This window comes from Anser anser, assembly GCF_964211835.1.
Source record: "Anser anser genome assembly, chromosome: 4".
In the NCBI taxonomy this organism is placed as follows: domain Eukaryota; kingdom Metazoa; phylum Chordata; class Aves; order Anseriformes; family Anatidae; genus Anser; species Anser anser.
Genome location: NC_139724.1, coordinates 11,486,791 through 11,509,296, shown reverse-complemented (window position 1 = coordinate 11,509,296; position 22,506 = coordinate 11,486,791). Strand labels below are relative to the sequence as shown.

The 22,506-nt window shown below is 40.8% G+C and overlaps 1 protein-coding gene across 10 annotated transcripts in view; it reads left to right on the top strand.

Annotated features, from left to right (window-relative positions):
• Positions 1-22,506, top strand: part of CCSER1 (coiled-coil serine rich protein 1) — a 735,828-nt gene that overhangs the window by 48,532 nt on the left and 664,790 nt on the right. The window contains exons 1-2 of one of the 10 annotated variants that reach the window (XM_083833061.1): positions 3,654-3,892; positions 4,653-4,733. The exons of 1 other annotated variant lie outside the window; for it this stretch is intronic. The gene's annotated coding sequence lies outside the window, so the exon portion shown is untranslated. Of the gene's footprint in view, positions 1-3,653; positions 3,893-4,075; positions 4,231-4,652; positions 4,734-22,174; positions 22,245-22,506 lie in introns of those variants that run through there. 8 more of the 10 variants (XM_083833064.1, XM_083833062.1, XM_083833066.1 and 5 more) reach the window with 8 other exon arrangements.

The following is a 22,506-nucleotide window of genomic DNA, read 5'->3' as shown; positions in this document are numbered from 1 at the left end:
AGTGTTTTACCTGCCCTCCTCCCCCCAAGTATTTTGTTTTATAGCTATGTCCAGCCCCTAAATCTCCGCAGTTAGGGTCACTCATGCAGAGAATCACCTACTCTCCTGTCTGCTGAATAAGGCAGACCAGCACCTCTGCACTGAAGGCTTGTGTCCAGAGATCTTAAGGTCTTAAAGAAGGTTACACAGGGATGCACACTGAACCCTGATGGACGTGGCTGTCGAAACTGATCTGATCTCACGTGCCTCAGCTCCCTCCATGCCTACCCTGAGATGAATCCACACTGAGGTGGAGAAAATGTGAAAAAGTGTGGTAAAAAACACAGCCCTCTTTTTTATTAAGTAGGCAGCAGCATTAAGCACAGGGGATCATGTGAAATGATTAGTCAGGAAACAAGGAATGAACTCAAACTGAGAGGAATAGAAATAGCTGATAGACAATGCAAGGGGATCAGACATGTCTGCTGTAGTAATTTTCAGGACATTTATACCCCAGCAAGAAGAATGCGTTCTTCCTGATGAATCCCCAGCTCTGCAAACCTGGAATTTTCTGATAAGACTTCATTGTGTTAGCAAAGCCTGATGATTTTGGTGTAATACCTGTCATACAGAGAGGTTTTCTGCAAAAGTCACTGGGGCCACATTAGCAGGAAATGGGTGGGAGACGAGAATCAGGTTACTTATGCTTGGGAAGGTCATGGGTGTGGTGGCCATAAATTTTCCTCCTCCTGTAGCTCCCATAGCTATCTGCTGAGGTCTCCGTTAGCAAAGCCACTTCAAAACAGGTATTGCTTGATGCTTAAAATAATTACAATGTTTTGTTCCCCCCCCCCCCCCCAACTAGAATGAAATGTAGTTTTTGAAAAGCTGCCATTATTCTGTACAATCTCTAGCTGCTGGCTGTTCTTCTGCCTGTGTCACTGGGCTGATCAAAGCCTTTCTGACTTCACTGGAAGCATCAGTTGTGAGTGTGTCTGGAAGTGCCACTTAATCACAGGGGCTAACCTTTCAGGGCAACAGCAGGCAGGAGAGCTTAGAGAAGCATGCCAGAGAGTCAGAGTTAACCATTAGGAGCCTGTGAGAATCTCCTACTGAACACAGGCAGGAGGAAGAAGGGTGAGCTATGGAGTTCAGAAACCATGCAAGGCTCTTGGGAGAACCCTGATTCAGCAAATCACAGATTCCTCTGTCTTTAACTTCAAGGCTGTCTAAACTTAATAACGTGGCTAAGTAGACATGTAATTTTAATTATGGCAAAAAATCCTAGTCTTCATTGAGACAATTCATGCACATAGAGCTGTATACATGCTTAAATGCTTGGATGGGTTTTGAACCAGCACTCAGTAAAACTATTTTGCCACCATGTCTTCTTGTTTGAAATTCCCACATTGAAAATATAGGCACTTTGAATAATGAATATCTACTCTTGAGGTGGTGTCCCAAGAGATTTTTGAGCATTTTAAAATGTGGATGACAAGTTACTAAAAATCTGTCTATCTAGCATCATTATGGTACTGTTGTGTTCAGCATACTCCAACTGTTTCTCTGTGACTGTAGAACATTTTATCTGTTACTATCTGGCCAAGAATCACAGAATCATAAGGGCTGGAAAAGACCTCCAAGATCATCTGGTTCAACCATCACCCTACCATCAATATCACCCACTAAACCATGTCCCCAAGCACCACGTCCAACCTTTCCTTAAACACCTCCTGGGACGGGGACTCCACCGCTTCCCTGGGCAACCCCTTCCAATGCCTGACTGCTCTTTCTGAGAAGAAATGTCTCCTCATTTCCAACGTGAACCTCCCCTGGTGCAACTTGAGGCCATTCCCTCTAGTCCTATCACTAGTTATCTGTGAGAAGAGGCTGCCCCCCAGCTCCCCACACCTTCCTTTCAGGCAGTTGCAGAGAGCAATGGGGTCTCCCCTGAGCCTCCTCTTCTCCAGACCAAACACCCCCAGCTCCCTCAGCCGCTCCTCACAGGACTTGTGCTCCAGGCCCTTCACCAGCTTCGTAGCCCTTCTCTGGACACGCTCCAGGGCCTCGATGTCCTTCTTGTAGTGAGGGGCCCAAAGCTGAGCACAGTGCTCGAGGTGCGGCCTCACCAGAGCAGAGCACAGGGGGACGATCACCTCCCTGCTCCTGCTGGCTGCACTATTCCTGATGCAAGGCAGGATGCCGTTGGCCTTCTTGGCCACCTGGGCACACTGCCGGCTCATGTTCAGGCGAGCATCGACCAACACTCCCAGGTCCCTTTTCCTGTGCACAGCTTTCCAGCCACTCTGCCCCAAGCCCAAGTAGAAACAGAAACAAACACCTTTGGGTTTGGTCATTACATTTCATACAGCATAGTGGTGAACTTGTTTGACTGACTGACCATTATATCTAAAGATAATTGTGTATGTCGGATGGCCTTGTTTGAATATTTAGATTTTGTAAAGACATATTTAAAACCCTCCAGATTCCTGCCAGTTTCATATGAAATCTGACACAGACATAACTCCCTCTTTATTTTCACAGAAGTATTTTCAGAATTTCAGCGCAAATTGGCCTCATCGTTGCTGTTAAGTTGTAGCTGCCTGCATTTTACGGAAATGTGTTTTACTCAGAATTCTTCAAAACTCTCATTGACTTAATTTTGATCTACACTTCACTATATAAGTCTAGTACTTAACATTTGAATTCTTCAGTTTCAGAACGAGCAATGATGTTTACAAAATGAAGTTATTTTGCTAGGTGGGTTGCAAAGCCAATGTGATACTCTGTTGCAGAGTTATGCATGTTAGCTTTTGTAAGATGAGGTGAGGTGGTGCCTATCTGCAGTCTGCCATCCACGTGAATTGTCACTCATTTTACTCCAGTGAGGTCCTTACTGAGGCACGATACCTTGCTTTGATAAGGGATGTGGGAATGGTGCTGTATAAATCGGCAAGAAAGAACATAATATGAAAACTTTATCCCTTAAATATTAGTTGCATAGGGCATGGTTATTCCTCTGTTTAACCCTTTCCTTCTGAACTGGGTAGGGAACTTCATTCCTTACAGCAAATGCCATGTAACTGACTGGTGCCCTGACCAATATTCCAGGTGGATTATTTCCGTTTTCACACCGATGTGGATGAGCCCTTGCCTCTCGTACTGTACCTGCTTTTTAAGTGCCCTTTACATGGTCCCTTTTTACGTACGGCAACACGCCTGGACTGTGACGGGCTCACAAGAAAAAAATAATCACGAAGCGCGTTATCAGAAAAGGGGATGAGGAAGTGAAATCAGCCGGTTCCCCTAGCGTACGGGAGAGGAAAAATAAATGAATAGATAAATAAATAAATAAATAAACACAAAATCCTTGGGCAGATGGTGCGTGTAAACACACCGGGGCAGAGCTGAATTCCTGCCCGGCTAGACCCGGACTTTCACCCCCCGCGCTGCGCCTACCCCTGCCGGCCGCGGAGGCCGGGGAGGCTGCCACGCGGGGACACACACACGCACACACACACACACGGACACGCACACGCGTGTGCAGGCGTGCCCCTCGCCCCCCGCAGCCCCCCACACGATCGGAGCCGGCCCCCCCCCCCCCCGTCCCCCCCCGGCGCCCCGACACACACGCGGAAGCGCCGCCCCGGCCCGCCCCCGCCCGCTGCCTCCCTCTCTCTGTCCCCGCACGCCGCCGACCCGCCCGCCGCGCGCACCCCACAGCCGCAGCATGACCGACTGACACCGACCGACCGACCGACCGACGGACCGACACCGGCTGGGGCGAGCGGCCCCGGCCGCATCGTTCGCCCCGCGGCCGCCCGGCGAGGCAGCAGCAGGCGGGCGGGGAGGTGGCGGCGGCGGCGGCGGCCGCCGCAGGGGTCCCCAGCCCCCGCCGGAGGAGCCCGGGCAGGTAGCGCGTCCCTTCAGCACGGCCCCGGGGCGGTCGGTGGTGGTGGGGGGCGGGGGGCGCCAGGTGCTGAGGGGATGCCGAGGGTGGCGCCCCGCGGCGGCCCGGCCTCGCCTCGCCTCGCCTCAGCGCTGGCGGGGCGGCGGCTCCCGGCCGCCCTGCGCCCTTGGCTGGGCGCTGCCGGTGCCGCAGCTCGGCGCTGGGGGGCGAGGAACCGGCGCGGAGGTGCTGGGGGGGGAGCCCGCAGGTGGCACCGGGGGCTGGCCCCGGGGCTGTCGTGTGGCGGCTGCAGCCCCCCTGCGGAGCCGGGCTGCGCCTCTAGAGGGGTGTGAGCCCCGCAGGTCAGTGGGGAGACGCGGTGCTTTTTGTCTGGATCCTTCCTTCGGGTTCTTCTCCTCATTCTTCTCCTTCTCCCCGCACCCCCCTGTCTATCGAGGAATCTGCCCGCGACCTGTGGGGGTGAGAGGCAGAAGCCTTCTCAGAAACGTGAGCGGGCGCGGTGGTGGTGCTGCGGGTCCCCTGGGGCCTGTGCGCGGGGCTGGGTTTGGGGGAAAGGAGCTGGAGGATGCTGACAGTTCTCCAGAAACGCACGGCAGGCTTAAAAGGTGGAGCAGATGGTGACGGTGCCGCTTATTATGGGAAAGGCTTGTGGAAATCCCATGTCTGCTCTAGATAATTTGTGCCTTTTCTCCTGGCTGGAAGAGGTGATCTTTCACTTTCCTGCAAGGGAAAGAAAGTTGCAGCGAGCTTTTTATTTTGCTAGGGAACACGGCAGTCCTGCTTTTCCACAGAGAGTTGAACCCCTCAGAGCTTTACGTCCGTCTTGCCTTTGAAACTGACAACAGTAAGTTTATCAGCTTAGAGAAACATGGAACGCTTTGTTTTCCTATCACACACCTTTATAGTGGAACGTAACCAGAAGGGAGGCTCAAAATCTCTTCCTTATTCTTTTCTATGCCAGATGTGTTTTTTCTATCTAGTATATATTGCGCTTGAAGTGTTAAACTCTCAGGGGGCATGGAGGTGGGGATGTGAGGCAAGGTCTACTAGTTACTTCAAACAATTCTCTGTGCTCATACTTAAGAAGGAGAGAAAGGAACATGTTGTAAAAGCAGCTGAGGAATATATAAAAGTGAAATATTAATGAACTGGAAAAGCTTAGATAGTAAGACATTGTGCCTAATCATTTAGGGGGGTTCTCATCCTCCTTACAATTCCACATTTTATGTGTCTCTGTAGTACAAATGCAATTAGTATAAAGGACGGCAAGATTTGTATTTAGCTAGCTAGAAGTAATAATAATGCATAAACCTTGTTTTGCATTGGTGATTATCTCTTGGGGCTTGCTTTGCCCGTGATTTCTGAGGCTGCTGTAGAACAGAGTATTATTACAGGAACAGTTAAAAAAAAAAAACATGTCAAGAATGTTTTCTTAGAAATGGAAATGTGAAAGGCTGACTCAGTCCTGGAATAACTCAGAGGAAGGATTAGCCTTCGAAAGTCCTCTCAGAGACATGATAAAGACTTTTCACTCTGAAGTTATTGTTCTCTAGGATCGCAAGCAGAGAGCAACATCCCATAAATGGACAGCACCGTCTCGGGAAAAGGTAGTAATGTGGCTGTCCAGGCTATGCTGGAAGCATGTCATGCAAACAAGGGATACGTCCTGCAGGTTGGAGTTCCTTTACCTGCTGCAATCTGGAGTGTGACGGTCCCTGCGGTGTTTCAGTCTGGAGTTCTAACATGCATTTCCAACTTCTGGATTGCTTCATATGTACGTGAGTGAATATACTTACTGAGGAGTAGTACAGGCAAATTAAGATCCCCTGCTCTGGTAAAGACTGCCTCAATCTCAGTAGGTCAGCCACTGGGAAATGGAAAGAGATAGTGTAGCTGTCCATTTACACTGTGTTTTCCTTTTAGTGCAATTTTTGTTTGCTTTCCATAAAGATTCGTCTCTGGCTTGCTAGGATGTTCCTGTTTGTTGTTGTGGTGTGGTGTGTGTGTGTTTATTTATTTATTTTTTAATTAGTTCTTAGAAAGAAGCAGATAAAGATGGAAGCTTTACCCAATCCTACTGGGAAAGGTTAGAGAGAGAAGCTTAGGTCTCTTCTTACTGGAGGCTGATCCACTTTCTGCTAAATTCTGAATTCTTGCAGTAGCTTTCTCAGGCAGCTCAATGGGAGAATTCAGTTCAGTAGGCAAGCTGTCTGTCAGTCTGCAGCGTGGAGTACCACAGCCCTGGCCTTGCTCCCTGGCAGGACTTTTTGGAATATCTTGTGCAAGACCTATCTTCTGGAGGGCTTCGTGCAGGCCTGAGTAGGGGGATGGGTGTAGAGTCATACCAGAAGGAGGACCTTGAATAGTATGCAGGTGTGTACCATATCTGGGTTATGTGGAGAGAAAGCATTTGGTATTTAAGTCTGTTAGTCACAAAATGCTGAGAAGGTGAAGTCTTGTATCTTCAGGCCTAAGCGTATGGTTGTGTGAGAGTACAATCTGTTGTGCTTCATAAGCTGTGGTTGAGTTTCTGATTCAAGCCTAATGCCTCAAATAAGCTGTGTAGTCAATAGCTGAACATTGAACAATTTTAAAATACATTTGGCAATGTTTCTGTTTTTTAGATGGATTGTTTTATAAATTATGAGAGGGGTGTAAAGTTGTTGCTCCGTGTGGCCAAATTCCTACTCCTCCACGAAGGTTCTTGGGAAAGACTATGGCTTTGTTGGATTAGCTCATCTGGAGCAGCTGGAAGCTCACAATTGTATAAGGTCAATGTATGTTTTTCACATGTGGTTACAAATTATAAAAGTTCAAGTCTCTGAGAGATGTATTTTGTGAAAATAAACTTAATGGTAGATTTTGAAAAGCATAAAATCGCCTGTTCTCAGGATGTGACATTTCCACACCGTTTTAGTTTGTGGATCATCTAGTGCTTTCACTGCACTTCCAGAGATGTCCTAGTTTAGGGAGGCTGTGTATTTACCAGGTGTTATAGACCTTTGAGGCAAGGTTGGAATTGAAAGCTGTACGATTGTTTTTCTGTGATTGATTAAAACGGGTAAAGCATTGGATGAAATGGCACTTGTGTATCAGTGAAAGTATTCATGGAAAGGAAATCTTATAGACACTTCAAGTCAAATTAATAGGCATAGTTTATTTTTAGAATAACTACCAGCTTGTTAGGGGCAGGAACTGAACTGTATTCTCTATCTTGCAGACATTAATGCTTGTTATAAGATTCAGTGCCTCAGGTCTTCTACCTTGTGAACAACTTTGTTGAAGCTGGAGGGGCTAGCCACAGAGGGGGGGGAAAAAAAGGAAGAAAAACAGGCCCTGCTTGCCACTACGTATGCATGTTTTCCTGAGAAATAATTTTGCAGCTTCATTGTGCTTTTCTCTCATTATTGTGTTTATTTGGCCATTTTCTACAATGACAGTAAATGGCGTTATGTTGATCAAGTAAGTACGCTTTTGTATTAGACCTTAACTGTTGAGTGTTTTGGCTGTGTGGGATGGCACGTCAAATACAGCACGTGTAAGCGCTTAAAATGCGTAGCATGATTTGTGCCCATACCATTGCACGTTTATTTTTATGCTTCAGGAAGGGCCTGTAACTGTGAGGTTATGGAAGATGCAGCCATATATTTTACATGCAGTTGTATTAAAAACCTGTATAGCTGTTCGCTAGTTAACTGTCTGGTTATTTTTATTTACTGCTTTTTGACTTCTACTGGATAGTAGGGTGTATCACTTAGATATTGTAAATGCACACACTCTGTAGCTGAAGAGTGTAGTTTGTTCTCCATTGTGTGGCAACAAAATGTTAGTGTTTCCTACAGAGACTATTGTTTCTATCTGAAAGAGGGGTCTGCCCTGTGCAGGATACTTGTTTTATACTAAGATACAAGGATAGTATAAGAGAACAGGCAAGCAGTAAGTAGAAAATGACGTTAGAAAAATTATAACGTTAGAAAAATGCATTGTGTGTTGTAGGCATTTTGTGATTCTACACAAAAACAATAATAAAAAAGTAAATACACTATTGAGGTGTATTATAATGATCTGAATGATGATGCTGACACAGAGTATCAGCAATGTTTTCACCTGACCTTAATGACGTTCCAGAAACTTACAATATTCAAAAGTACTAAGTTGTCTATAGACATTACTTTTTTTTTTTTTTCCTACTTATTACTATTAAATCCCCTGTGAGTTTTGAAGTGTGAATCTGTAATTATTTTCTTCACAGATGGGAAATTGAACCAGTGTTTGGGTTGAAGTCACACAATTGATTTGTAATAGAAAAAGACAGTTGAACTGGAATATGTATCTCAAGTTCCACAGTATTATCTTAATAACTCATCTGTCTTAGTATAGTTTTTTTTTTTTTAATTATTATTATTATTATTGTTTGGCATAGATGTGGAAATTTCCTGCAGATACGGTTGCAGGATTTGGACATGAAATTATGCACCATTTTCTCTGTTAAGATTCATTACTAGCAAACCGTTTTTTCAGTTTAGGAGAAAAAGCTTTTCCAGGATTTAGTTTTGTTGGTAAGTATGACAGAAAGTAGTTCAGTTGCTCCTAGAATGTAATGACGCTTTTACGTTATTTAAGAAAATGCCACTTAATTTTTTATAATGCTCTAGCATATCAGGAATCGGAGATCCAACAATCAGTAATGCTTCTGAGGGTCACAGCTGCCTTCTAGTGAGAAGAACCAGTTGTGACAGATTGGTAGGAAGCTTTAAAAAATACTCTTTGCCTGTAAATTTTTATAGTGCAAATCATTGCTTCAGAAAATATATTGGTTCCAGTGCATTCCCAGCTTTAGTATTCTCACTCTTGTTTTTTGGCCTCTTTCCTGCTGCTTCCTTATGACATGCCATCTTGATGTGATCTTTTGAAATGTTTTGATGGGAAAATATCAGTTCTCCAGTGTTTTTTTTTTTTTTTTTGTAGCAGTGTGGTATTTAGGATAGAAATATATATATATATATATATATATATATATATGTATGCACACATACCTACAGGTTCCTTATCTGTATGTTGCTTGTGACATGGATTAAACCTTGAAGCAGAACCTGTGAAATAGTGACATTTGTGCAAATGCCACCTCCTAATGATGTTGGCCTGTGCTGGTGGCCAGCACATAATCTCAGGCCCTAAGAAAGATGGGATAACATAAGTCAGTTACGTGGTGCATGGGGTTTCATGAGTCAGAATGTGGTGCAAAGTGCGTGGGCTGCGCAGGTTACAATGGCAGGTTCTGCACCCTCCATCAGTAACCAAATACACCAGTATTCATTAGTGTCTTGTAATTATATGTAGTGCAATGATTATACTGGGGATATATATCTGAACTCTCCTTTATTTTTTATTTTTTAATTACTCTAGTGTTTTGCATCCATTTTTCACTGTGTGCCTGGTGAGGGGGGGAGGAGAAGAGTGAAGTTTTGCAATACGTTCTTGGAGAATTTTTGGCCAGTGGTGGAACTGCTACTGATTTGAATGGGAGCCTCAGTGACCATTTAAACAGTTTGTATAACTTTAAAAAAAGATAATTAAAAGATGCATATCCAGGTTGGATTCTTGATGACCAGCTGTACAATGAGTACAAAGATAATAGAATAACAGTCCTGTGAAAAAGAAGATTGCCTTTAATTTTCTATATTAATTGTCTTCATACTTATTACTTTAGTCTGTACAAGAAAAACAGTATTTATTCTGTTAACACAAAAGCCTTAAGTAAGAATTTAATGTGTCTACTGAATCAATGAAAGTGCTAACAAGTTAATTTCATTTGCAGTATTCAGAAACATTAATAAATTGCCTTGGTAAGCAAGTTCTTCCAATGTTATATTAAACTTTTTTTTCTCTTCATGTTGCTGAAGGGAGGTGACTGGCAGAAAATGACAATACAGAAAATGATGTGGCTTTCTGCATGCTTATGTAGAGCAAAGTGATGCTCTAAGTTGATGTTGATTCTTTCAGATTCACAGACCTCCTAAAATACCTTGAAAGCAGATCATGCTTTCAGCTGAGTGTGAGCTATCAATTGTACTTAACATGATAAAGTAGCCATAGATAATAAATATTGATACATATTATTTTTTAAATATTTCTCAATATTTAAAATGAGTTTTGTTTGGGACACATCATGTGCATAGGAAAAGACATTGACAAACTGACCTAATGTAACACACATGTTAGTTTTGGTATGCATTAAAGAAATGCAAACATTGTGCAAACCTTGTTGCATTACTATGCTATTTGAAAAAAAAATACAATTTATTACATGAAAGTACACCTGCTCATCTTCCAGGGACACTCTGAGAAGGAATACTAATTGTTCCATGTACATCTCATCTGTTTGAGGTTAATGAGTTCTAAAGAACCTTGAGTGGGTGAACCATGTAGATACCTTCTATTTTATTTTGGTTTTGCTGTTTTCCAGTGTAAAAGTAGATGCGATGATATAAGGAACGTGGTGTGCAAAGGTGATGGCAGGCTCTGCCCTCACCGTGAGTAGCAAAATAATGTCTTTTTGTTTTGTGTGAGTTATCTAGTATCTTGTAGCTATAGTTAGTGTGGTGACTATACTGTGGGTAGAAAACTGAAGCATCCTGATTTGTTAGTGTTTTCAACCTTTTTTTTTTTGTTGTTGTTGTTTAAATGTGTCTGCTTTAAGTTCTTTAAGAAAAGTTGGCTCTGTAAGCCAGTGGTTAAAGTGCTATTGATTTTAATGATGCCTTCATTATATCCTTAAATAATATTTTAGTGTCTGTTAGTTTGCTTTGTAGAACACGTGTGTTTTTTTTTTTTTTCTTAACACCTCTTAAAATAAAATTATCAACTTTTTTTATGATGTTTTGTAGAATGGCCAAAATGCTGCAAATACAATTGATGTGAGTAAGTTCAGTGTGTCTGAAAATAAACTGATCTGTACCTAGAGGCAGCTAGTGGCAGTTAAGCATGGGCACAATACCAAGTGGGAAACAGGATATTTAGAGTTTTTTACAAAGTTCAGGTGGAGCAAAATTCAAGAAGACCAGGGATGTTAAAATGCTTGCCTGGATCTTAAATATTCAGAGAGGAAATATGGGAAAGTAAAAGGAAGCATACAGGATTTGGAAGAGTTGTATCAAAACATAAAAATGAGGAGAGTTGTGGAAAACATGCATATGGAGTACATGAGGAAGAAATAAAAGGAACATAGATGAGTAAGTTTGTCAACTGTTAGGAGCTGACACCACAAATGGCTTCTCTTTATCCGCTGTTCTGCTTCATAGCTAGTAAAGTTGGGCATCTGCTGAGAGGGGGGAAGCAAAAGAGGCAGAGGAGAATTATTTGGGAAATGAAAGAAAAATCAGCTGTTGTATTCTCCCGGCTCTGTCTTTGTTCTACTCCTCCACAAAAAGGCTGTTAGAAGAAATACAGGGATTAGTCACATGAGCGGCAAGGTAATCTCACTCCTCTCTAAGCTCTCATATTAACATCCTGATCTTGGTCAAATGGGTTTTTGGTGGCTGACTGCCTGTGGCAAGGTCCCAGTGAATTTCACACCAGTCTTTAGTACTGGTTGATAGCTCTCAATAAGGGAGTAATGTACAGGTTGAGAGTTTTGTCTGTTAATGTAGGTTTTGCTTTAGATTAAACTTTTAACAGGCAGAAATTGGAACCAGAAGAAAGCTGTTCTAGACCGTCAGATCTGCAGCTCTGCTACGCATATGTATATTTTTAATGTACAGAGATGTTAGCCTGAATTTGTTTTTAGTGTTTGACATGAGCTAAGAGCATACGTGCAGTTCCCTTATGAGGCATAACTAAGGCCTAGTAACTTGATTATCCATCTGAAACTTCTTTGCCAACAGACGCGTATCATTTATACCTGTAGTAGTTTCAAATTAGGAATGCTAACAAATGATGAAGGCTAGGGCATTAATGAGACTTGAATGACGTTTTTAACTAACACATCCTGTGCGTTGCTTAGAAGGATCCCTACTATTCCCCAGGCAACACAGGGATCAATTTTCTGGGGTAAATACTGTGTGCAAGCATATACTTATATGTAAGCACTTATGGAAGCTAGAAGGTAAGACATGTTGCTTTCAGTTGAAAGCTAGGCTCTGTTTGAGAATAGTAGTGTGTTGTGCAAGAGTTCAGAAAAAAAGGTTTTCTTTCATTTACTTGCTCTAATGCAATAAAATCCAAAAGTATGTTCACAGATAAGCTTATAAAATCTACTCCCACATCACTAAATATTTAGTAATTGGGAAGAGGAGAAAATAACAAAACAAAAATAAAAAAATACTACTCATTCCGTTTTTAGGGAGTTTAACATGTTGTGTGCAGGTGCTTCTGAAATCTGTATATTAGCACTGCTCACATTACAGCTTTCTTTAAAAATGGCCTCAGGGTGATATTTGTTGTTCATTGAAGAAGGTAAGCAAGAAGTTAGTATTGGAAAATGCTGTGAGAATTTTAGAGTTCCTGTTTTTTCATGCTTTCATGTTTATTGAATTGGGATCCTACAGTATAGCTATTTTATTGTGATTCTGTATGCTTTGAAAATAGTCAAGGAAAAAAAAAGTTGTATGTTCAGGTTAATGATTTTCTCTTCCTTATAGTTTGCCATTGGCCGGGACAATACCTTTAACGTCCAAAATGCTGAAGCTGTACACTAGGGAAATTATAAAACACTTATGCAGCACTGTATCTTTATACAGCATTTTCTAAATATAGTCTAAGTCATTGTCGTAAAGAGTTTGTATACTGTAAATAAAATGAGACATGACATGACACAGAGCAGCTTGAGAAGCCTGAGGGCAGCATGAGAGCTATTGGTGAGGGAATGGAAGAACTGTTTTAAGTCAAAAATTTGAGGAAGGCTTTAATGGACAGTGAAAATGCACCCCCCCCCCCACCAAAACCACCAACAAACAACAAACAAAAACCCACAAACTTTGAACTCGTTGCCCCTGTGAGGTTTTTATTACTGGTTTGCAGAAACCACTATTTCTTTGTATTTAGATAATAAATCAGTAAATACATGAGATCTATGTAGATTTTTTTTTAAAAAGTATTAAATAATGAAGTCATAAATAAAAGTAGCTTGTGGGTCTGGATACTCAGCGAGTATTATAGTATTACTTCCTTTGATGGAGCCAAATGTACCTACTGCCAATAGCTCCTGTTGGCCTTGTATTTATTATACTGAGCAGTGTCTGCTGATGCTGAACTATAGCGCCTTGAGCACTGTTATATTGTTGGTTCTCCTCCATTCGTCTTGAAACTGGTTCTCCGTCCCAGAATTAGAAAATGAAGCTTGCAAAGCTTTGGTAAATTATGTTACTCAGAGGATAAATGAAAACACAATAGTATGACAAAGCTTGTCCTGATTTCTTACAAAACCATTACTTGCTATCCTAGTGTCCTTGTGTATTGTTTCTGCATTAACCTGCACCAGGTATTTTTGAACTTATTAGTTGATTTCAGCAATATTTTACAAAAGGATGGAGATCTCCAAACTTAATTAAAGTTTTAATAAGGTTTATGAAATCTGAGGAGAGGTAGAGACTAAGTTCTTCAACTGAGAGAAGAGATGCCTGGTAAGCTCATTCTATGTTAAGTAGCAAAGAGTTGAGCTAGAAGAGGATTCTTGTACGTGTCCTGGCTGCTGGGAGCTTCTTAGGCATTAAAATGAACTAACCACAATATGCAAATATATAGGAAACTAGGCCTTGTTATATCTGGTGTTCATTATGATATGCAAGAAAAAAGCCTGAGCGATTTTCTTAATTATTTTTTTTTTATGGTCTTCCTCCCTTCCCCTAGGTTATTTTTATATAACCTTTTCTAAAAGTGCAGGGTGGAGCACTCATTCAGGGCATCAGACTGACGCCTGCCTTAAGAGAGTTGATGTTTTTTGAGCCTGTATGCTGTATTTGTTTACACCACCAGAAGATTTGTTTTTGTTTTTAATGCTTGCTTACCTGAAGTTCTCAAGGAAGCATGTTGCAGGTGTGGAGTGTTTGTTAAACTCTGCTTTTGACTAAAAGGACAACAGATGTTGTATTCTTAAGTTAGTCTGTTTTCATTGACATCAGTGAGTCTATGAGCAGAGGCAAAGAAGGCCAGACTTGATTTCTGTGTGCTATGTGGTGTCAGAAGAGGATGGAGAAAGCCCAAACAAACCCTGTTGTCAGGAAGGTACAGATTGCTTTTGTTTTGAACAAATGCACCAAAATGCTTGGAAGGAGAATAGAAAACATGCCAACATACTGAACTGGTCATAGTAAGTAACTGAATGAAAGATCCCAGTTATAGGTACCCAGCTGAGGATGGAAAACTAAAGTAAACTGTGCTATGTTGTCAGTCAACATCACTCTAATACCGCTAGTTTACGGAGGCACATCAGAAGCAGAGAAACAGGAGCAAACTTCAAGTAGAAGTATGTGTTTTCCTGTGCAATAGCAAAACACGTAGCAATTAGTAGTCAAGACAAAATCCAAATACACAAGAGTGTGCAATCCTACCAGAATTTTCAGTGATTAGTTGCTCTAGTAGCAAATGAGCTTAAAAATAAAGCAAAAGAGTCTTTGTGTCAATAGAAGCTTAACATATGCTTGGAAGCATAAGTTTCAGTACTTAACTTTGTGCTAAAATTTAGAAAGCATATTAATTTTTTTAACTGTAGCTGATCACAATTTATAATGAAGAACAATGTATAGAATAAATACGGAAGAAGTGTTTGCCCTAGACTTTGAAAAATGATTATAAGGTATGAGTGCTTGGCGCAGTTACAAAAGCAAAAACCTACTCGTGTGGTTATTTATTTTGGAAAACAGGTTGGGCGTATTGCTTGATAGTAATCATTCAAGAGCGTGTTTATACATACCATGAGCTTGGATTGCGCTGTCAGACAGGTGTATATTGCCATGTTCCAGTAAAACCACTCGCTAGGCTTGTGTGCAGAAAAGGCATCTATTTATTGGAAAGCAAATTTCAGCTGAGATAGACTGGTATGCAGGGTACAACAAAGTGACTCCAGGGTGAAGCATCCTTTCGAGGCTGGAATTCTTCTATTGGCACTGTGATAGTTTTGTATTTGTTCATGTTAGTTGCACTTCAGTCAGCGTTAGTTGTACTCAGGTTACTCTACATGTGTATTAGACCTTTTGTAGTTTATCAGTTATGAATTATTATTATTCAGGAAAGCTGTATTTCAAGGGCTGTTTTATTATCTTGAATACCACAAATCTATAATATTTAGAGATTTACCAGAGGGATTTTAATGAATCTGGGACAATAGAAACAATTACAGAGGTAGTGGAAAGAATCCTTGAATGCATTAATTTTATTTCCCTGGAGTTAATCTTCCCATATCAAAGTAAATTAAGCAGAATGTGCTGCTTAGATGTTTTTTGGATTCCCAAGCCAAAAGCTATTATGAACAAAATATAATTCTCTTTATTCCCTGTCCTATAATCTTTACTTGAAGTATGCTCCAAGTGAAGTAAAGTCAGTATAACTGCAGAATCATATTCTGCGTCCATTCATGGTATTAAGGGAAAGACACCGTCACTGTGGTGTGTGTAGGTGCAAAATATGTTCCATTATTTCAGAAGATACTTTGCCATCACTTTTTTTCCTCTATTTACTAGATTGTTACCATTTGTTAATTAATGCATTAAAAATTATCAGTGTTTTTCCTGTAATGAGTGCTAGGTCATAGTCTTGTATCAGTCTGCAAAGATTTTTGTGAAGGGTGCAGTGTTTCACCATGCTCTGCTAACACAGAGTGTTTGCATGTCTCACTTTGTCTATTTAATACCCTTAGGGTTTTCCTGGTGAGTAGTATTTACTGGGGAAGGCAGATTTGATGGAAAGCAGAATGATATAACTGTCTGGAGGTGAAACAGAATATATTTTATATTTGTTTATTTGCCTAGGAATAGATACAAATAGAGATGAATTTCAGTGTAATCCTCAAACTGTTTACTATGTTGTGCTAATCTCTACAGCTACATCTGATTACAAAAGGAGAAAAAAAAAAAAAAGCCACCAGTAGGCTTTAAAAGTTTCTGCCATCTGTCCTGGTGCTTACCCTTCGTTTGCCATAAGGATGTATTGTCAGCAGCTTGACAGGCTCCTGGTGTATTGCAGCCTTCTATATGCAGTTTTTACTTGCTGTCTTTTGTGCTCTGTCTGTTCTAACGGAGCAGTGTGTGGGTCATGTGTTTCACCAGAACGATACATAACCTCAGATCCTTTTCTTCAGTTGCTCAGTGCAGCAGCTTTGGGTTTGGGACCTTCTCTCTATACCCTATCTGAAATGACACCTTGCACAGCGAAGTTCTCACACCCAACAGGTCTTCTAGGTCTGCTGTAGAAACAGCAGCCAAGTGTGTATTTTCCAGCCCATCCATCCTTGGGGTGTTACTGCTCACAGGCTAGTTTTACCCTGCTTGCCTTGTTAGCTGAGTACTTCTCCAAATCCGTACCACTCAAATGCCCATACCCTTTAGCTAACATTATGGATTGTGTTCATCCTTTCTCCTCATCTGACACTTCACTGTTTCTGTGTGCTGCAGGGATCTTGCCAGATGTGAAACCACAGGAGGGGGGTTGGCACGTGCTTTCAGCACGACAATAGCGTTCTGGCAACTCCTGGCCTACTTTACAGTGTGTGTGAGCTCGCGTAGTTGAAAGGAATATGATTACTTGTGATTGCTGTGGAAGAACAGGCTGTCGTCTTTTGAAGAGCTGAGTAAGGTGTGGAATTCACAGCAGTGTTTTTGCCATGCTGAAGTACCTCATTCATCTAAATCACATTTTGTCACTGTATTGAATGTAATAAACAGTATGTCATTAAAGCTAGTCATGACCTCCATGGGCTTTTGAAAAAATACTACCATTACTGAAAGGCTGGATTAATTTCTCCCTAAATCCCTAAGTAATTCAGGCTGTTACTGTGGTTTCAGCACTTTTCCCTAGAAAGCACGAACTGGTCAAGTGATGGAGATCAAGAACATAATCTACAGATGCAATATCTGAAAACCAATCCATGCATTTTTAAATAAAAATGAATAATCTATTAAAGTATTTAAAATATTTTCAATATTTAAAGTATTATTTAAAACACTGTTTCAACAACTCTTGCTTTCTTGTTTTTTTTTTTTTTCTTTCTAAGTTTTTCATGATAGAAGTTTTAGGTATGCTGTTTTTTTTTTTTTCCCCTTAGTCTACATTTAAATGAAATATCCTGTATTCATCATGAACGTAATATTTTGCTAGTGCCTGAGGCAGGGTTGCAGGCTGCCTGCATTTTAGGAATGGCCAGATCAAAGTTCTTAATTGGCAAAATTTCCTCAAATTCCAAGCGTGTAGACTTGAGGAAATAAAGAACTTGGAAGTCTCTGTGAGAGCTAGTTATGAACGCAGTGCCCAAGATGATGCAAATCACACTAGCTGACAACATTATTCTGGGAGCTAAGGGAATCCAGCTGATTTTTTTTTTTTTTTTGAACATTGATATCTGCTGTCCCATGTGCCAGACATGTGAGGTCTTGTTTTCTGTGTATCAAATGATGGCAACGATTTCCTGGCAGCTGAGTTTATTTTATATTCTATAACATGACTTCAGATTAACATTTGATTTCTCACAGGTAATGGTATTTTAGCCTCTGAACTCTGTTGAAAGGAAGGGGAAAAAAAAAAAGTCCTCCCTCTGAAACATTTATGTTTTAAATCTGATCTTGCTCTCTTTCTTATGCAGTGTGTTTGTCGGTTTGACCCCTTAATGGGTAGCCATGTGAGAAGTGCTGTGGCCATGATGCTAGCATTGCTTCTTTTTAAAAAAAGATCAGTTCTTAAACTTCCAGACTCTAGATGAATAGAAAGGTTGTTAGCGTATAAAATGAGAAATTCGATTTCAAAGAGTGATCTGAACTGTATTAACAAGGTGAACTCACTTGTACAGGATTCATTTTAGTAAGCTAAATGAAGCATCATATGAATAGGAAACGGAGATTTTAGGTCACCCTTACACTATGTTTGAAAAACAGTGACTTACTGAAGTGGTGGGTGGGCAATCCCCATTGCATACAGGTGATGAGGCTACAATATGGGGCAATCCTGAGAAATATAGGAGGTGTTTTTCCTACTGTATACAACATACATAAGACTGCTTTCTGAATTATTTGGTTTGCTGTCTTGCGCTGTAAAATATGATGTCAACTTGTGGGGGGTTTAAAGAAAATATGGGAAGCCTTCTGAAGAATCAGGAAATGTTTTGCCCTGCGGGGTTGAAAGCGGTCTCCTTCTTTGAGTTTACAGGAGAAGGGGGGAAAAAAAAAGGAACCTGGTAAATACAAATATGGCAAATGTGGTTAAGAGGAAATCTCTTGAAATAGAGTGGTGTTCAGTTACAGTTTAGTACCTGGAAATACAAAAAGATTTTACAAAATTTGGAGTGTGAATACAAGGGAACTAAGTTGTGTGTGCTGTTATATAGGAGGTCTGACACTCATCTTGGTTGCGCTCTCCATGAAATCTGAAAATAAAGAGTTATTCTTAGGATGCACACTATCACACAGTAAACTTTATTTTAAAACTCTGGGTTGAATGGATTAAAAAAGTGGTTGTTTGCAGAGTACTCAGCCCAGATGTCTTCTGTATAGAACTACAGTATTTTTAATACAGAAGTATTTTTCACTGCTCATATTAGTCTATTTTTTTTTTTCTAACAGACGAGTAGAAAAATGGTCTAGCCTCTTCCATCTTCATGTTCTTGCACACTAGGGCAGATTTAATAAGGAAGTTGATGGAGAGAGGTTAATTCCTTTAATTAGTTTCCATGGGATTTGAAAAATAAATATGGATACAGTTCATTTTTTCAGAGAGGGCTGTTTTCTGTAAGCCTGTATTGAATTAAATTTGGCTTAGAATCTGTTTGGAGGAACTGTTTTTGATATGGCCTAAGCACAAGTGTTTGGGGAGTAAAAAGAGGACCAGAAAAGTGCTTCCTTCCATTCTTGGCAGCAAATGTCATTCCCCAGGCTACTGCAGAAGTGACATCTACGTTGCATGCCAGCCTGTGTTCAGGAGGGGGTGTTCAGCTGCCTGGTCTGCATTCATTGCTCGAGCAACTGTTCTGCGTCTCCTCCAGGTGATGGTCCAGATGGAAGTGCCCCACGTGCCCAGTACCATCCACAGGCAGTCCTCCAGATGATCCACACGGTTAGCCTGTGTTCATAGCTCTCATGGTAGGTTTTTCATAGTAGCATAAGCAGGTTTCGTAAAAGGTTGCAGTTCTGCTGTGCAAGAGTATGCTTAACCTTGCTTTTTTGAGAATAATCATAGTAATGAAAAAGATCAGGTGTTTTTTCTAACTCAGAAATGGAGTGGCTATGGATTTTGCTAACCATAAGTTTACGTTTCTTCCCCCCTCCCCAGCTATGACTGCAACTGCTTTCCTTGCTGCCTGCTGGCCTTTTGCCTCTTACATCTGTGGCTCCGTGCAGTTGCAGTCACTCCCTATCCTACATTAGCACTCCATGCCAGGAGGAGACCTCAGAGACCATGGCTTAACTCTTCTTAGGCTTTGCTGTACAAGCCTGTTGTTAGACAAAGCTTCACACTGAATTCACATTTTCATTATGGAAACGTGCATCTAATTGGTTCCTTCAGCTAGCTTAAATGAAAGATGGGTGGCATCTGTTTAATAAGATCCATCATCATCTGGAGATTAAAGGGGAAAATATTTATACTTTCCTGTATGTTAGTGTATTGGCTTAGTACTTCTATAGTGTTCATTGCTGACTTGGAATTTTATAAGTTTTAAATAAGCTTTACTTACTGCATAAGTAAATTTTACAAATAATAATAAGTAAATTTACGAAGGCTCTAATTTAACCAGGTTTCTCTCATTTATTTCCTATGGGATTCTCTGTTAAAATAAAACACCCTGTATTTATAGGGCTTCAGTATATGATTTTTGTCTTACATTCTTAGAAACAGTACCTCTCCAAAGAAATGTTTATGCCAAGAGTGGTGTTCAAACACATGCATTTCAAAAGGAAAGCAAACTGCAAAAGTTTGTAGGTAATTGAGGAATATAATGTGTTGTCACCCACTTTACCACAGTTGGCTTCTTCAGAAGATTGTCAAGGTAGTGTTTGGCTGGGTGTATGGAGAACATATGGCATGTTTCTTAGCTAGCCATGAACTTCTGACTTTCATTGTATATAGCACAGACATAATGCTGTTTTAATATAGGTTTTGTGTGTGTGTGTGTCTATGAGAGTTGATTTTATACTACAATATCATAGAGTGTCATAAGGTATAATTAGGCAAGCTATAATTAAACTACTACTGAGTTGTATGGTTTAGGATGATACATTATTTCCTTTTGGATTGAGGCCCTTTCTTTCATGTGGTTTCCCTGCCTGTGATTTCTTGTTCTTCAAAATATGATTAAAGCCTCAGCAGACATGCACAGCTAATGACGTAGTGGGAAATTCAATATTTTAATGACTTTGAGGAGTAAAGCCTGCTGCCCCCCCCCCCCCTTTCTTTATTAAAAACATTATATAATTTGTAATCATGTGAAAATGTATGTGAATTAAGTATGATGGTTGCACTTGATGATCTTCAAGGTCTTTTCCAACCTAAATAATTCTGTGATTCTGTGATTAAAAATGAAAGTGGTTTAATAAACACAAGCATAAAACATCTATGGAGAAGCTGAACCGTAGATACACAGGATATTGCAAGTAAAGGGTGTGCTCCAAGGCTGTCTTAGTGGATGCAGAAAGGACTACAGGGATGCCAGGTCACAGTAGCAGGCCATAGTGGGAGCACAGATTGCTGAGCAAGAGGCTAGGTAAGTGTCCGATGACTGAAGGATTTGGGTGGGGATGCCCTGTGCTGAGGACTGGCTTTGTTTCTGCCCAGTCAGCTGTAGCAGACGTGTTCCTGGAATGGTTTGTGTCAGCCACTTCAGTGCCATGTTCCAGCTCCGGTTATAGCAAAAGATCATAAGGCTGCGAAAGACTTTGATGGTGCCTGCCTCAGAAATGGAAACATGCCTTCATGGAAAACTGAATGCTGAGTAATATCGGTAGAGGGATAGCACCAAGGGCCTGTGAACAGGGAATGAAGAGCTCCAGTGCTGTGGGAAGAGCGGTGTTTTCTGTGTCAGCGCTCAGGTGGCGTGCCAGGCATTTGATAGTGTGTTAAAGATGACAATAGGGCTGCCGATGTTGAATGATGCTGCTTTTGCCAAATGACAGCTCTACAGCTGTTCTCTTTTGGATGAACCTGTTTGGCTGGAGACCAGGATTGGGTTTTAGAGGAAAGACAGCAGCACCGGTGTCAGATGGACAGTCTGACAGTGAATGCCAATTTAAAAAAAAAATTTGGTGTATGTGTTTAAAAAAAAAAAAAAGGAACATACATACGTTGTGTTTGTGCATGTATGGTATGTGAAACATATCTGTGTAAGCTGCTATCCTTTTGCATACATAATTTCTATGATGCAGGATGATACAGTTATTTACTAAAGATTGATGAAAACTGTGTGCTCTGTTGGACTAAATGTTTCTGTTGAGATTTCTACAGTAGTGATATTCATTTCTTTTTGATTTTTAAATTTTTTGTGATGTTGATTATAAGTAAAAGTAAGATGGATTAAAACTTAATAAACATCTGTCCTGCTACAATAATATATAGTGCTTTATTAAAACTAATAGCATATAGCTTTCGACTAATTTAAAACCTTTTCTGTCTCCTTACCACAGCAATAACATTTGGTGCTTACACAGTGCTTGACCTTTCGAAAAGCACTTTACAAACATTAATTAATTGTTTCCTGAGAATGAAAAAGCCACACAGTAAACGCTGTGGGCAGGAACAGTGGGAGCAGCCAGGTCAGGAGGACAGAAAGCACCTAGCTTTCGTTATTTTTCGTTATTTCCTGTTGTAAAGACTATTGCCAGAGGTGCCAGACTTCTTTCATGGTTGTTCTCTTCTGAGAGCTCTTATCTTGAGAATTTCATCCTGCATATTTCATAGCAAATCTCTCCTCCGACCATGTACAACAAAGTTTTGCCTTCTGTATGCTTGGAGGCCCATTGAGGTTTCCACAGGAGCTAGCTGGTATAGCTATATTCTCTTAGTATACCTCAAACTAGGAATGATGAGCATTTGTATGGTACATCCCAAGTAGTGATCTTAAGCAGTCTAATGAATTGGCATTTCTCCATTTTGCAGATGTGTAAAAATTAAAACTCAGAGAGGACAGAACTGGAAATAACAAATTGGTCTCCTGGCAAGTTGCTCCGTAAGTGAATAAATATCGTCTAAATATGGAAAATAAATGCTTTGAATTCTGAAATAGAACAGGAATACAGGGCTTAAAAGGTGCAATATATTTCACAACCCGTGCCTAAGTCAGAGGAAAGAGAAAGCCAGCATATCCATGCTTGTCAAATTGTATTCATGGTAAGGTAGTACATGCCCTTGGGTATTTGTGTATAGAAATAATTTCTACTATTGTTAATTAATTTAATTAGCAGATTGCTTAGCAATGGCCAAGTAAGCTA